Below are 7,239 nucleotides of genomic sequence, written 5' to 3'. Positions count from 1 at the left end.
CAGTATATGTCAGCATTCTGTTTTCGACAGGGGGGGCCAAAACGCAGTGTGTTCTGACCATGGGTGGATCCAGGGGGGGGGGGGGGGGGGACAACAGGGCAATTGCCCCCCCCCCCCCCCCCCCCAGGGCCTCTAAGACTGATAGTGCCCCTCCTGAGACTAGACTGGATACGCCATTAGTTCTGACACTAAGATTTTTGTGTTCTATGCTGTGCAATATGATCGCTTTTAGTGGTTTACATCTGTAATAGGGCTGGTTCACATCTGTACCACAGCTGTACATCAGGAGATCCGTATAAACCAGGGCTTTCCAAAATGGGGGCTGTGACACTCTAATGCAGTGATTCTCAACCTTTTTTGCCTTGTACCCCTTGCCAGCCCATTCCCCAAAAACTGTACCCCCATATTAGAGACATTTTGTAATGATTATAGTATAATTCATGTGATTTACTTTCCTCTATAACAGGCCTCCTGTTCCTTTCCCTATCTACCCAGTCCCCCAATTTACAGGTGATGTCTTCTCTAATTGGAGTTGTTTACTTTTCTTTTCATCACTATCTGGCCTAGACGGCCATTAGGATTTCTCCCATACAAGAATTCTCCACAGAACCAGCCAAACAAACATTTTAGGCTTCTTTCTGCAGTACAATACCCAACTCTTTACAAACTCCCCATGTTTGTTGTCACACACAGCAATAGTATCCGCATCGTGTTCCCATTTATTATTTTTATTTTATTTATTATTTTTTATTCTATTCTACATTTTGCACTACACTTTAGATTTTTCAGCTCATTATTATTTATAGCATTCTATCACTTAGTACATTTTACACTTCCCTACTATTTATATACACACATATATCACATTTACTCACATTACCTTTTATCTTTATTTTTAATCTATTACTACACTTTTTTCTCTTTGTTTATATATACAGATACATCCTTATTAAAATATTATAAAATCCAAACAAGACAAAGTAGAAAGTGTAGGCACTGCTAGTCTACCAGGTACAGTCAATTGCAGACACATCCAAGCGGAGAACTTCGGTGCATAGAGTACATATAAGGTGGTGCTTATTCGTGGAAACAACAGCGTGTGATGAAATCCAATATGAAAGAATACAAAGGCACTCACCAGGTACAATGTGGCTTCTTCTTTATTTCATAAATCCAAACAGACAGGTTAAGAGCGGCAGCATGCCGCAGCAAGTGTGAGACGCCAGTGCGCACAAATTGGTACCAACTCGCTGCTGCATGCTGCCGCTCTTAAACTCTTCAGGACGGAGGGCGTATGCATACGCCCTGCATCCTGAGTCCTTGAAGACGTAGGGCATATGGATATGCCCATGGGAATTCCGGTCCCCGCTGCTAGACAGTCGGGATGCCTGCTGTCGGTGATCAGACCGGCGATTTTCTGCAATTCCGGTTCCCGATGCTCCCCGGGCGGGCACCAGGCTGGGATACCTTTGTAAACATTTAGCAGGCATCCCGTCTCATCGCCGGAGGGGATACTGAGATTCCCTCATACAGGCGATCTCCGCAGTTCAACGGTAAATACTCCCCAGCGGTCTGCGGCGCTTCCGGGTCACGTGGGTCACATGTGACCCCAGGACCCGGATAAGAATGATGATCGGTGGTGTAACAGACACCACCAATCATCATCCGTACAGTACTGGGGGGCGGCACTGTTGCCATCCCCCAGTACAGCAGTGATTGGATAGTCGTAGTGATCGCACCAATCATTGCAGTATGGGGAGGGGGAAGGTGGGATCAGGAGCACGCTGCTCCATTCTTTCCACCATTACTGTGGGATCTGGTGTGCAGGATGGAGCCCCGTGCTGCCATCTCCCCCCTCAGTGAAAAAAGTACCCCCTTGCCCCCTTTCTGTGGCCTCTTGGCACAGAAAGCAGTAAAGGGTAAGCTTTAGATTAGGTAGGGACAGTTAGGAGTTAAAACATTTTTAATTTTTTTTTGCAGCGTACTATCCGTACGTGTCCGCAGGTTCGAAGCACCTTTAGCTGCGTGACCCTGGCCCTACTGGGTAGCTGAGGTCTGCCTACACCATTTTTTTTTGGCGCAGACCTTTTTTTTTTTGCTTAATGTGTAGCTGGACCCTCTTAGCTATAAAAGAGTGGTCCGCCACCATTAGCTAAAGCCCACCCGTCGCTGATCAGTCCCGTAGTACTGATCAGCATTTTTTTTGTGGTGCAGGCACTTTTTCAGGTTATAGCGGCTTTTTTATTTTTATTTTTCTAACTTATAAGTGGTCTGTGCCACCAGTAGCAGGCCTGTGCTGTGTGGATGGACCGTACCTCTGTGTGCGACCTGCCCCACCACTGTCAGTGATTTATCACTGATCAGCGTTTTTTTTTGGGGGGTTCAGGCAGCTGCATTTTTTCAGGGTTAAGCGTTTTATTATTAAATTTTTTGGGTATTTTGTATGGGGGGTCTGTGTATGTGCCATCAGCCACTGTTCTGGGCTGAGTGTTGGGACCACCCACATACTTCTGTGCTCCCTGCAGCCACCAAGCGCTAATCAGTGCGCACACCACTGATTAGGTACACATTTTTATTTATTTTTTTGGCGCAGGGCTTTTTTTTTTTTAGCTAGAAGTCCTTTTTTTCCCCCTTTTTAGTATATATTTTTTTCTGTTAGGGCAGGTTTAGTTAGTTAGGTTAGGTTAGGGTGGGTTAGGGAGGTATTATAACACCACAGGCAGCACATACACAAATAAAGTTTTTTCCCCCCACATATATACACTTCACCCCCCATTAGAGTAGGGAAATGGCATATGCCATACTTGCTTCCGACACTGAAAGCGCCTCAGAGGACGAGGAAGACCCCACCTTCCTTATTTTCTTGTCCTCCTCATCATCTAGTTCTGATGATTAGCCACCAAGGCAGTGGAGTGGCCGCCAAGCGGGTACGCAAACCTCCTCTGCTCCTTACCCTGTGCCCCATGCTAGTATGAGTTCCCTCTGGCACTCATACTAGTCAAGCCCCCCAGCCAAGTTCACTGGTGCCCCGTACCGGAGAACTTGTCTGGACTTAGCCAACAGACCACGAGCCCGTGACTCCTGAGTTTGTTGGCGACTCAGGAATCAAGATTGACATTGTCGGGTTCACTGAAATTGACTATTTCAGTTTTTTTCCAGTGACGACTTATTCAGTCTAATGGTTAACCAGATGAATCTGTACGCCCAACAGTTCGTTGCCGCACACCCGGGCTCACTCTTGGCTAGGCCCAATGGCTGGTTCCCAGTCGATGCAGCCGAAATGGAGGAGTTTAGTTTTCAAAATAGTATGCCATGTGTTTTTTTTTTTTGCTGTTCTGGCACGTAGGGTACTTTTTAAATGCAACATACCCCCCAAAAACCATTTAAGCAAAATTCTCTCTTAAAAAGCCAAATTTTGCTCCTTCTCTTGAGGGGTGTAGTTTCAAAAATAGTATGCCATGTGTTTTTTTTTTTTTTTTTTGCTGTTCTGACTGTTTTGCTGTTTAAAAAATCCCACAGTTGCTCTTTCCTTCTTGAGTCATGTTGTGACCCCACAGAGCACTTTATGTCAACATATGAGGTATTTCCATACTCGAGAGAAATTGGGCTACAATTTTTTTTTTCACCTAATACCACTTTTAACCCCTTAAGGACACATGACGTTCTCATACGTCTCCATTTCCGAGTCCTTAAGGACACATGACGTATGAGAACGTCATGTGTTTTACCGCCCCCCCGCAACCATCTGGAGCGGAGCCGGTGCCCGATGCCTGCTGAAATCGTTCAGCAGGCATCGGGGCATATCGCCCAGGGGGGTCATGATGACCCCCCATGTCGGCGATGGCCGTCAGAGACGGCCCCGAGCAGCCAGAGCCAGCAGGGGTGAGGTGGCACTGGTGCCACCTCACGATCGCCCTGATTCGTCGGCCGGATTACCGGCCGACCAATCAGGGCGCCTGCTGCGGGTGTCACTCCCGCAACCCGCTCCGCCCCTCTTCCGGAGGACGTGAGCGGGTGCGGGACGTGCACCCCGGGTGCTGGGGACCCCGATCCCCGGCGTCCCTGTTGGGATCGGGGCCCCAGGAGCAGCGGCGGCGACGACGAGGGACTGACCTGTGCGGCGAGGATCGTTGGAGGTGAGTGACAGCCTCCTGCTGTTGCTTAGCAACAGCTCCAAGCATGCAAAAAGGGCATGCTGGGAGCTGTAGTTATGCAACAGCAGGAGGCAGACCACCACAACTCCCAGCATTCCCTTATGGGCATGCTGGGACTTGTAGTTTTGCAACAGCTGGAGGCACATTCTTTCTATGGAAAAGTGTACCTTCAGCTGTTGTATAACTACAATTCCCAGCTTGCACAAACAGCTAAAGTGCATGCTGGGAGTTGTAGTGGTGCATCTGGTGGTTGCATAACTACAACTCCCAGCATGCTAGGTTAGGGTGGGTTAGGGAGGTATTATAACACCACAGGCAGCACATACACAAATAAAGTTTTTTCCCCCCACATATATACACTTCACCCCCCATTAGAGTAGGGAAATGGCATATGCCATACTTGCTTCCGACACTGAAAGCGCCTCAGAGGACGAGGAAGACCCCACCTTCCTTATTTTCTTGTCCTCCTCATCATCTAGTTCTGATGATTAGCCACCAAGGCAGTGGAGTGGCCGCCAAGCGGGTACGCAAACCTCCTCTGCTCCTTACCCTGTGCCCCATGCTAGTATGAGTTCCCTCTGGCACTCATACTAGTCAAGCCCCCCAGCCAAGTTCACTGGTGCCCCGTACCGGAGAACTTGTCTGGACTTAGCCAACAGACCACGAGCCCGTGACTCCTGAGTTTGTTGGCGACTCAGGAATCAAGATTGACATTGTCGGGTTCACTGAAATTGACTATTTCAGTTTTTTTCCAGTGACGACTTTTTCAGTCTAATGGTTAACCAGATGAATCTGTACGCCCAACAGTTCGTTGCCGCACACCCGGGCTCACTCTTGGCTAGGCCCAATGGCTGGTTCCCAGTCGATGCAGCCGAAATGAGGACATTTTGGGGTCGCGTGCTGCATATTGGCCTGGTCAAGAAACCCAGTGTCAGACAATACTGGAGTGGGGACGTCCTTTACCAGACCCTGCTCTACAGTATGGCCATGGCACGTCCCCGGTTCGAGGCCATTCTGAAATGTTTGCATTATACTGATAATGCGGCATGTCCCCCCCGAACTAATAAAATCAGGCCGGTCATCAATCACTGCGGGGCCAAATTTTGGGAGGCCTCCCTGGAAGGGAGGTCGCTATTGATGAGTCTCTCATCAGCTTTAAGGGGAGACTCAGCTTCCGGCAATACATCCCTATCAAGCGAGCATGGTATGGGGTGAAAATGTATAAACTTTGCGAGAGTACCTCAGGGTACACTTGCAAGTTTATGGTGTATGAGGGACGAGATTCCTGTATTGAACCCCCAGAATGTCCCCCCACTCAGGGTGTTAGCGGGAAAATCGTTTGGGGCCTTGTGCACCCATTGCTAGATAAAGATTACCACCTTTACGTGGATAACTTTTATACTAGTATCCCTCTCTTCACATCCCTCGCTGTCAGATCCACGCTCGCTTGTGGGACAGTCCGGAAGAATCAGAAGCCTTCCTTCCTATCCCGTCCAAATTCCTATCCCCTGGGGTGAGTCTCGTGCCCTTACCCATGAAAACCTGTTGCTGATATATTTTTCCCCCCCACAAAAATGGGTCATGGGACACAGAGTCAACAGCATTGGGGGTTTGCAGTTGCCTCAAATGCGCAGCGCTCTCTCCCCACTTGAGCGGGGTGCACATTTGAGGTAACAGAATAGCAACGGCCACACACATCACATTCTCAGAATGATGATCCAGAGTATAGGGTTTAGGGCGGCCATCATTTTTACTTTCAGCTATACTCTGGGTCATCATTCTGGGAATTGGCATCTGAGTATTAAAATTTTAATTTTCACCCCCCCCCCCCCCATAGTACACTTCACCCATTCCTGGAAAATAAATTTAGGGAACACCCGTCTGTTCCAAATCTCCACTTCACCCTATACACCTTCCCTAGGGGGTGTACTGTTTGTAATAATCTCACATATGGGTGTTCCTTTCTTGTATTTTCCTCTGAATGTATGTAACTGTTAGGTCCGTAAGAAACATCCGCCTCAAATGCGAAGAGTTTTCGCTGAGCTCTGTCGTATTTCCAGGCGACAAACAATTCGCAGTCACATGTTAGTTGTTCCCAGAAAGATGAAGCAGAGCATAGGTTGAAAATTGCAATTTTCAAAAGCTACCCTTCATCCATTCCTGGAAAATAAATTTAGGAAACACCCGTGCGTTCAAAATGTTATCTTTACCCCTATACCCATTCCTCGGGGTGGGTACTGTCTGTAATGTTGTCACATGTGGGTGTTTTATTCTTGTATTTTCCTCTGAATGTATGTAACCGTCAGCTACTGATATGCCATAGGCCACAAATACAAACTGACCTCTATGACTTCTGAGCTTTGTTGTGCGCCCGCCCAGCACGTTACCTCATATGTGGATGTATTTCCATAGCCAGGAGAAAAAGCCCTCCAAAATTTGTAACCCAATTACTCCAATTACCCCTTGTGAAAATGTAAAAAATTGGGTAACCCCAGCATTTTAGTGTGAAAAAATCTAATTTTTTATTTTACAGCCCACTGTTCAAAAAACCTGTGAGGTGTAAGTACTCACTGTACCCCTTGTTACCTTCTTTGAGAGGTGTAGTTTCAAAATTTTGGTCACTTGCCGTTTTTTTTTTTTAGATTTTATGTCAGAACCTCAACCACTTTAGGTCTCAAACATCATCGGTGTTGTCTCACTACTAAGCTCTGTTTTGCACCCGCATAGTGCTTTACCGCCATATATGTGCTATATCCTTATTCTGGAGAAATTGGGCTACAAATTTCGTGGAGCTTTTTTTCTCTTACTACTTGTGAAACTAAAAAATGTTTGGTTAATACCAGCAATTTAGTATTAAAAATCTAATTTTTCACTTTTACGGCCAACTGTTCAAATAAGCAAAATTCTCTCTTTAAAAGACCAATGGTGCTCCTTCTGTTCTGAGACCTGTAGTGCGCCAGCAAAGCACTTAACATCCACATATGGGTCATTTTCTTAATCAGGAGAAATTGGGCTTCCAATTTTGGGGTCCATTTTCTCCTATTACACCATGTAAAAATGAAACATTTGGAGTAACACCATCATT

This window comes from Hyla sarda, chromosome 7 (genome assembly GCF_029499605.1).
Source record: "Hyla sarda isolate aHylSar1 chromosome 7, aHylSar1.hap1, whole genome shotgun sequence".
Taxonomy (NCBI): Eukaryota; Metazoa; Chordata; class Amphibia; order Anura; family Hylidae; genus Hyla; species Hyla sarda.
This window is presented reverse-complemented; position numbering follows the sequence as displayed.